Consider the following 7475-nt stretch of genomic DNA (forward strand, 5'->3'; position numbering starts at 1 on the left):
CATAACCCTAAACTGTACTAGCTAGCTATATATAACCCGATCTAATAAAAACATGCTCGATCTATATATAGCAGCTAGCTAGCAAATTAAACGGTAGATTAACACCAATTAATATATACTACATGGCCTATATCGATCATATGTTGTATAACATCTCCCTGAGATTCATTAATTAATTATATAATTATCGATGATAAATTAATTAACTTGAATTTTGACAAGTTCTCTCGAATGAAAACACATTTGATTAAGTTGCCTCATAATATATATATATATATATAATTAGTGTGCATGCATGGCCTACAATGCATTCGTGCATATATTTTAATGTATATTTGAACATATTCTTGGGGATTTCAATCTCTCTCTCGATCATCTATATATCGTTGGTGGCCCAAAAAACACACATATATACGCATGCACTTTATGCGTAAAGGCGCGGGTGCCTCGATCTAATAATGTGTGTGCGCACTCGATCGATGATCCCTAAACCTTAAACAACCCTAAAACCCTAAATCCCTAATCCCTAATCCCTAAACCCTAAACACCCTAAACACTAAAACCTAGACCCTAGACCCTAAACCCTAACCCTAACCCTAACCCTAACCATCTGCCCTAGCTAACCCTAAACCCTAATTAAACCCTATGTATAGGCCAACGACACTTAATTAATTAAATTAATTAAATGCACCATGCATTAACCCTAAACCATATATATGTAACTAACCCTAGCTAATCAACCCTACTTAATTAAAACACATAACCCTAAACTATACTAGATATAACCCGATCTAATAAAAACATGCTCTATATATAGCGGCTAGCTAGCTAGCAAACCGTAGATTAACACCAATTAAAATATACATGACCTATATCGATCATGTTGTATAACATATCCCTGACATTCATTAATTAATTATATAATTATCGTGATAAATTAATTAACTTGAATTTTGACAAGTTCTCTCGAATGAAAACACATTTGATTAAGTTGCCTCATAATATATATATAATTAGTGTGCATGCATGGCCTACAATGCATTCGTGCATATATTTTAATGTATATTTGAACATATATATTCTTGGGGATTTCAATCTCGATCTCTCTCTCTCGATCATCTATATATCGTTGGTGGCCCAAAAAACACACATATATACGCATGCACTTTATGCGTAAAGCGCGCGCGGGTGCCTCTAATAATGTGTGTGCGCACTCGATCGATGATCCCTAAACCTTAAACAACCCCTAAAACCTTAAATCCCTAATCCCTAATAATCCCTAGCTAATCCCTAAACCCTAAACACCCTAAACACTAAACCCTAAACCCTAAACCCTAACCCTAACCCTAACCCTAAACCCTAGCTAACCCTAAACCCTAAACCCTAGACCCTAAACCCTAGACCCTAAACCCTAGACCCTAAACCCTAACCCTAATTAACCCTAAACCCTAGCTTACCCCTAAAACCCTAATTAAACCCTATGTATAGGCCAACGACACTTAATTGTACGTGCATCGAGCAGGCCAGGGGGTGCCTCGCGGTCCTCTAATTAAATTAAATGTGCCATGCATTAACCCTAAACCATATATATGTAACTAACCCTAGCTAGCTAATCAACCCTACTTAATTAAAACACATAACCCTAAACTATACTAGCTAGCTATAACCCGATCTAATAAAAACATGCTCTATATGTAGCAGCTAGCTAGCAAACCAGTAGATTAACACCAATTAAAATATACATGGCCTATATCGATCATGTTGTATAACATATCCACGAGATTCATTAATTAATTATATAATTATCGTGATAAATTAATTAACTTGAATTTTGACAAGTTCTCTCGAATGAAAACACATTTGATTAAGTTGCCTCATAATATATATATAATTAGTGTGCATGCATGGCCTACAATGCATTCGTGCATATATTTTAATGTATATTTGAACATATATATTCTTGGGGATTTCGATCTCGATCTCTCTCTCTCGATCATCTATATATCGTTGGTGGCCCAAAAAACACACATATATACGCATGCACTTTATGCGTAAAGCGCGCGGGTGCCTCCTAATAATGTGTGTGCGCACTCGATCGATGATCCCTAAACCTTAAACTTAACAACCCTAAAACCTTAAATCCCTAATCCCTAATAATCGCTAATCCCTAAACCCTAAACACCCTAAACACTAAACCCTAAACCCTAGACCTAAACCCTAACCTAACCCTAACCCTAACCCTAAACCCTAGCTAACCCTAAACCCTAAACCCTAGACCCTAAGCCACCCTAGACCTAAACCCTAACCTAACCTAACCCTAACCCTAACCTAAACCCTAGCTAACCCTAAACCTAATTAAACCCTATGTATAGGCCAACGACACTTAATTGTGCATCGAGCGAGGCCGGGGGTGCCTCGCGGTCCTCTAATTAAATTAAATGTGCCATGCATTAACCCTAAACCATATATATGTAATACCTAACCCTAGCTAATCAACCCTACTTAATTAAAACACATAACCCTAAACTGTACTAGCTAGCTACATATAACCCGGTCTAATAAAAACATGCTCGATCTATATATAGCAGCTAGCTAGCAAATTAAACGGTAGATTAACACCAATTAATATATACGACATGGCCTATATCGATCATATGTTGTATAACATCTCACTGAGATTCATTAATTAATTATATAATTATCGATGATAAATTAATTAACTTGAATTTTGACAAGTTCTCTCGAATGAAAACACATTTGATTAAGTTGCCTCATAATATATATATATATAAAATTAGTGTGCATGCACGGCCTACAATGCATTCGGGCATATATTTTAATGTATATTTGAACATATTCTTGGGGATTTCAATCTCTCTCTCGATCATCTATATATCGTTGGTGGCCCAAAAAACACACATATATACGCATGCACTTTATGCGTAAAGGCGCGGAGTGCCTCGATCTAATAATGTGTGTGCGCACTCGATCGATGATCCCTAAACCTTAAACAACCCTAAAACCCTAAATCCCTAATCCCTAATCCCTAAACCCTAAACATCCTAAACACTAAAACCTAGACCCTAGACCTAAACCCTAACCCTAACCCTAACCCTAACCATACGCCTAGCTAACCCTAAACCCTAATTAAACCCTATGTATAGGCCAACGACACTTAATTAATTAAATTAATTAAATGCGCCATGCATTAACCCTAAACCATATATATGTAACTAACCCTAGCTAATCAACCCTACTTAATTAAAACACATAACCCTAAACTATACTAGATATAACCCGATCTAATAAAAACATGCTCTATATATAGCAACTAGCTAGCTAGCAAACCGTAGATTAACACCAATTAAAATATACATGGCCTATATCGATCATGTTGTATAACATATCCATGACATTCATTAATTAATTATATAATTATCGTGATAAATTAATTAACTTGAATTTTGACAAGTTCTCTCGAATGAAAACACATTTGATTAAGTTGCCTCATAATATATATATAATTAGTGTGCATGCATGGCCTACAATGCATTCGTGCATATATTTTAATGTATATTTGAACATATATATTCTTGGGGATTTCAATCTCGATCTCTTCTCTCGATCATCTATATATCGTTGGTGGCCCAAAAAACACACATATATACGCATGCACTTTATGCGTAAAGGCGCGCGCGAGTGCCTCTAATAATGTGTGTGCGCACTCGATCGATGATCCCTAAACCTTAAACAACCCCTAAAACCTTAAATCCCTAATCCCTAATAATCCCTAGCTAATCCCTAAACCCTAAACACCCTAAACACTAAACCCTAAACCCTAAACCCTAACCCTAACCCTAACCCTAAACCCTAGCTAACCCTAAACCCTAAACCCTAGACCCTAAACCCTAGACCCTAAACCCTAACCCTAATTAACCCTAAACCCTAGCTTACCCCTAAAACCCTAATTAAACCCTATGTGTATAGGCCAACGACACTTAATTGTACGTGCATCGAGCAGGCCAGGGGGTGCCTCGCGGTCCTCTAATTAAATTAAATGTGCCATGCATTAACCCTAAACCATATATATGTAACTAACCCTAGCTAGCTAATCAACCCTACTTAATTAAAACACATAACCCTAAACTATACTAGCTAGCTATAACCCGATCTAATAAAAACATGCTCTATATGTAGCGACTAGCTAGCAAACCGTAGATTAACACCAATTAAAATATACATGGCCTATATCGATCATGTTGTATAACATATCCCTGAGATTCATTAATTAATTATATAATTATCGTGATAAATTAATTAACTTGAATTTTGACAAGTTCTCTCGAATGAAAACACATTTGATTAAGTTGCCTCATAATATATATATAATTAGTGTGCATGCATGGCCTACAATGCATTCGTGCATATATTTTAATGTATATTTGAACATATATATTCTTGGGGATTTCAATCTCGATCTCTCTCTCTCGATCATCTATATATCGTTGGTGGCCCAAAAAACACACATATATACGCATGCACTTTATGCGTAAAGGCGCGGAGTGCCTCTAATAATGTGTGTGCGCACTCGATCGATGATCCCTAAACCTTAAACTTAACAACCCTAAAACCTTAAATCCCTAATCCCTAATAATCCCTAATCCCTAAACCCTAAACACCCTAAACACTAAACCCTAAACCCTAGACCCTAAACCCTAACCCTAACCCTAACCCTAACCCTAACCCTAAACCTAGCTAACCCTAAACCCTAAACCCTAGACCCTAAACCACCTAGACCCTAAACCTAACCTAACCCTAACCTAACCCTAAACCCTAGCTAACCCTAAACCCTAATTAAACCCTATGTATAGGCCAACGACACTTAATTGTGCATCGAGCGAGGCCGGGGGTGCCTCGCGGTCCTCTAATTAAATTAAATGTGCCATGCATTAACCCTAAACCATATATATGTAATACCTAACCCTAGCTAATCAACCCTACTTAATTAAAACACATAACCCTAAAGCTGTACTAGCTAGCTATATATAACCAGATCTAATAAAAACATGCTCGATCTATATATAGCGACTAGCTAGCAAATTAAACGGTAGATTAACACCAATTAATATATACGACATGGCCTATATCGATCATATGTTGTATAACATCTCCTTGAGATTCATTAATTAATTATATAATTATCGATGATAAATTAATTAACTTGAATTTTGACAAGTGTTCTCTCGAATGAAAACACATTTGATTAAGTTTCCTCATAATATATATATATAATTAGTGTGCGCACTCGATCGATGATCCCTAAACCTTAAACAACCCTAAAACTCCCCTAAACCCTAAACACCCTAAACACTAAACCCTAGACCCTAAACACCCTAAACACTAAACCCTAAACCCTAGACCCTAAACACCGTAAACACTAAACCCTAAACCCTAAACCCTAAACACCCTAAACACTAATTAAACCCTATACCATAGACCCTAAACACCCTAAACACTAAACCCTAGACCCTAAACTAAACACCCTAAACACTAAACCCTAAACCCTAAACCCTAGCTAACCCTAAACCCTAATTAAACCCTATATATAGGCCAACGACAATTAATTGTGCATCAAGCGAGGCCGGGGGTGCCTAGCTCGCGGTCCTCTAGTTAAATTAAATGTGCCATGCATTAACCCTAAACCATATATATAACTAACCCCTAGCTAATCAAACCCTAGTTCATTAAAACACATAACCCTAAACTATACTAGCTAGCTATAACCCGATCTAATAAAAACATGCTCGATCTATATATAGCAGCTAGCTAGCAAATTAAACGGTAGATTAACACCAATTAATATATACGACATGGCCTATATCGATCATATGTTGTATAACATCTCCATGAGATTCATTAATTAATTATATAATTATCGATGATAAATTAATTAACTTGAATTTTGACAAGTTCTCTCGAATGAAAACACATTTGATTAAGTTTCCTCATAATATATATATATATAATTAGTGTGCATGCATGGCCTACCATGCATGCATTCGTGCATATATTTTAATATATATTTGATCGAACATATTCTTGGGGATTTCAATCTCTCTCTCTCTCGATCATCTATATATCGTTGTTGGCCAAAAACACACACACATATACACATGCACTTTATGCGCAAAGGCGCGTGTGCCTCTAATAATGTGTGTGTGCGCACTCGATCGATGATCCATAAACCTTAAACCCTAATTCAATAAACCCTAATCCCTAATCCCTAAACCCCTAAACACCATAAACATTAAACCCTAGACCCTAGACCCTAAACCCTAACCTCCTAACCCTAAACCCTAAACCCTAATTAAACCCTATATATAGGCCAATGACACTTAATTGTGCATCAAGCGGGCCGGGGTGCCTTAGCTCGCGGTCCTCTAATTAAATTAAATGTGCCATGCATATATATATGTGTTTAATTTGGGGATTTCAATCGCTCTCTCGTATGTAGATCTCTCTCTACCTCTCTCTCTCTCTGTCTCTCTCTCTCGTTAATTGGTGGCCAACAACACACACATGCACTTTGTGCGCAAAGGCATGCGCCTCTAATAATGTGTGCGCAGTCGATCAATCTAGTTTTGATTAATCATAGCACACAAATAAAGAAGTTGTATTTGAATCCACACAACCTAATCTAAAACACATAACCCCTAACATGGCCTAATTAATTAACCCCTTCTCTCTACCTAATTAGTGGAAATTGCACAAAATCAAAAGGGGTCCCTCACTAATTGTGCATATACTGCTAGATTGTGATAAACTTTTGCCCCATATATATTTGGTGGATGGGTGCATCTTGGCATGTAAAACAATTAGTGTTTGCAAATGGCGTTGTCAAAATTTATGTACAAATGATTTCTTTCCATCCAAAGTGCATAAAATGGGAGTTTTAATGAAGAAAGTACAAATAAAACAGCTCAACATGCTTCCACACCCCGATTTCCACACGAAGTAGAGCATATTTAAAGGATAATTCCAGAGTTTTACTATTTTTCAAGCAACTTTGCTAATTTTCCCCCACTCACATGACTTTATGTCGATTTAACGAAAATATGGCGAATTTAAACTACATGGGCGGGATAGTTTGAATTGTGCGCGCGGCAAAGGGAACCGCCTATTCCTCAACCTTGTGCACGGCAAATTACACACGCAACTCCATTAAACGCCACCTACCGACCTTAATTATCACCCCGGCGGCCCGGCCGCATGACCCCCACCCACCCCTACACAACTTATCCCCGTCCGTGCGAAGAGCTTCCCCTCCCGTCCCGTCCGTGCGAAGAAGAAGCTTCCCCTCCCCGTCGTTCTTCTCGAGACGCACCGGCGGTCAAGTTGATCCACGGTAGGGCTGCTATCTCTAGCTCAATCATGTATCGGGCAAGACGGCCTAACGATTTATATTTTCTTGATGC

Source organism: Lolium rigidum, chromosome 6, assembly GCF_022539505.1.
Source record: "Lolium rigidum isolate FL_2022 chromosome 6, APGP_CSIRO_Lrig_0.1, whole genome shotgun sequence".
NCBI classification, from domain to species: Eukaryota; Viridiplantae; Streptophyta; class Magnoliopsida; order Poales; family Poaceae; genus Lolium; species Lolium rigidum.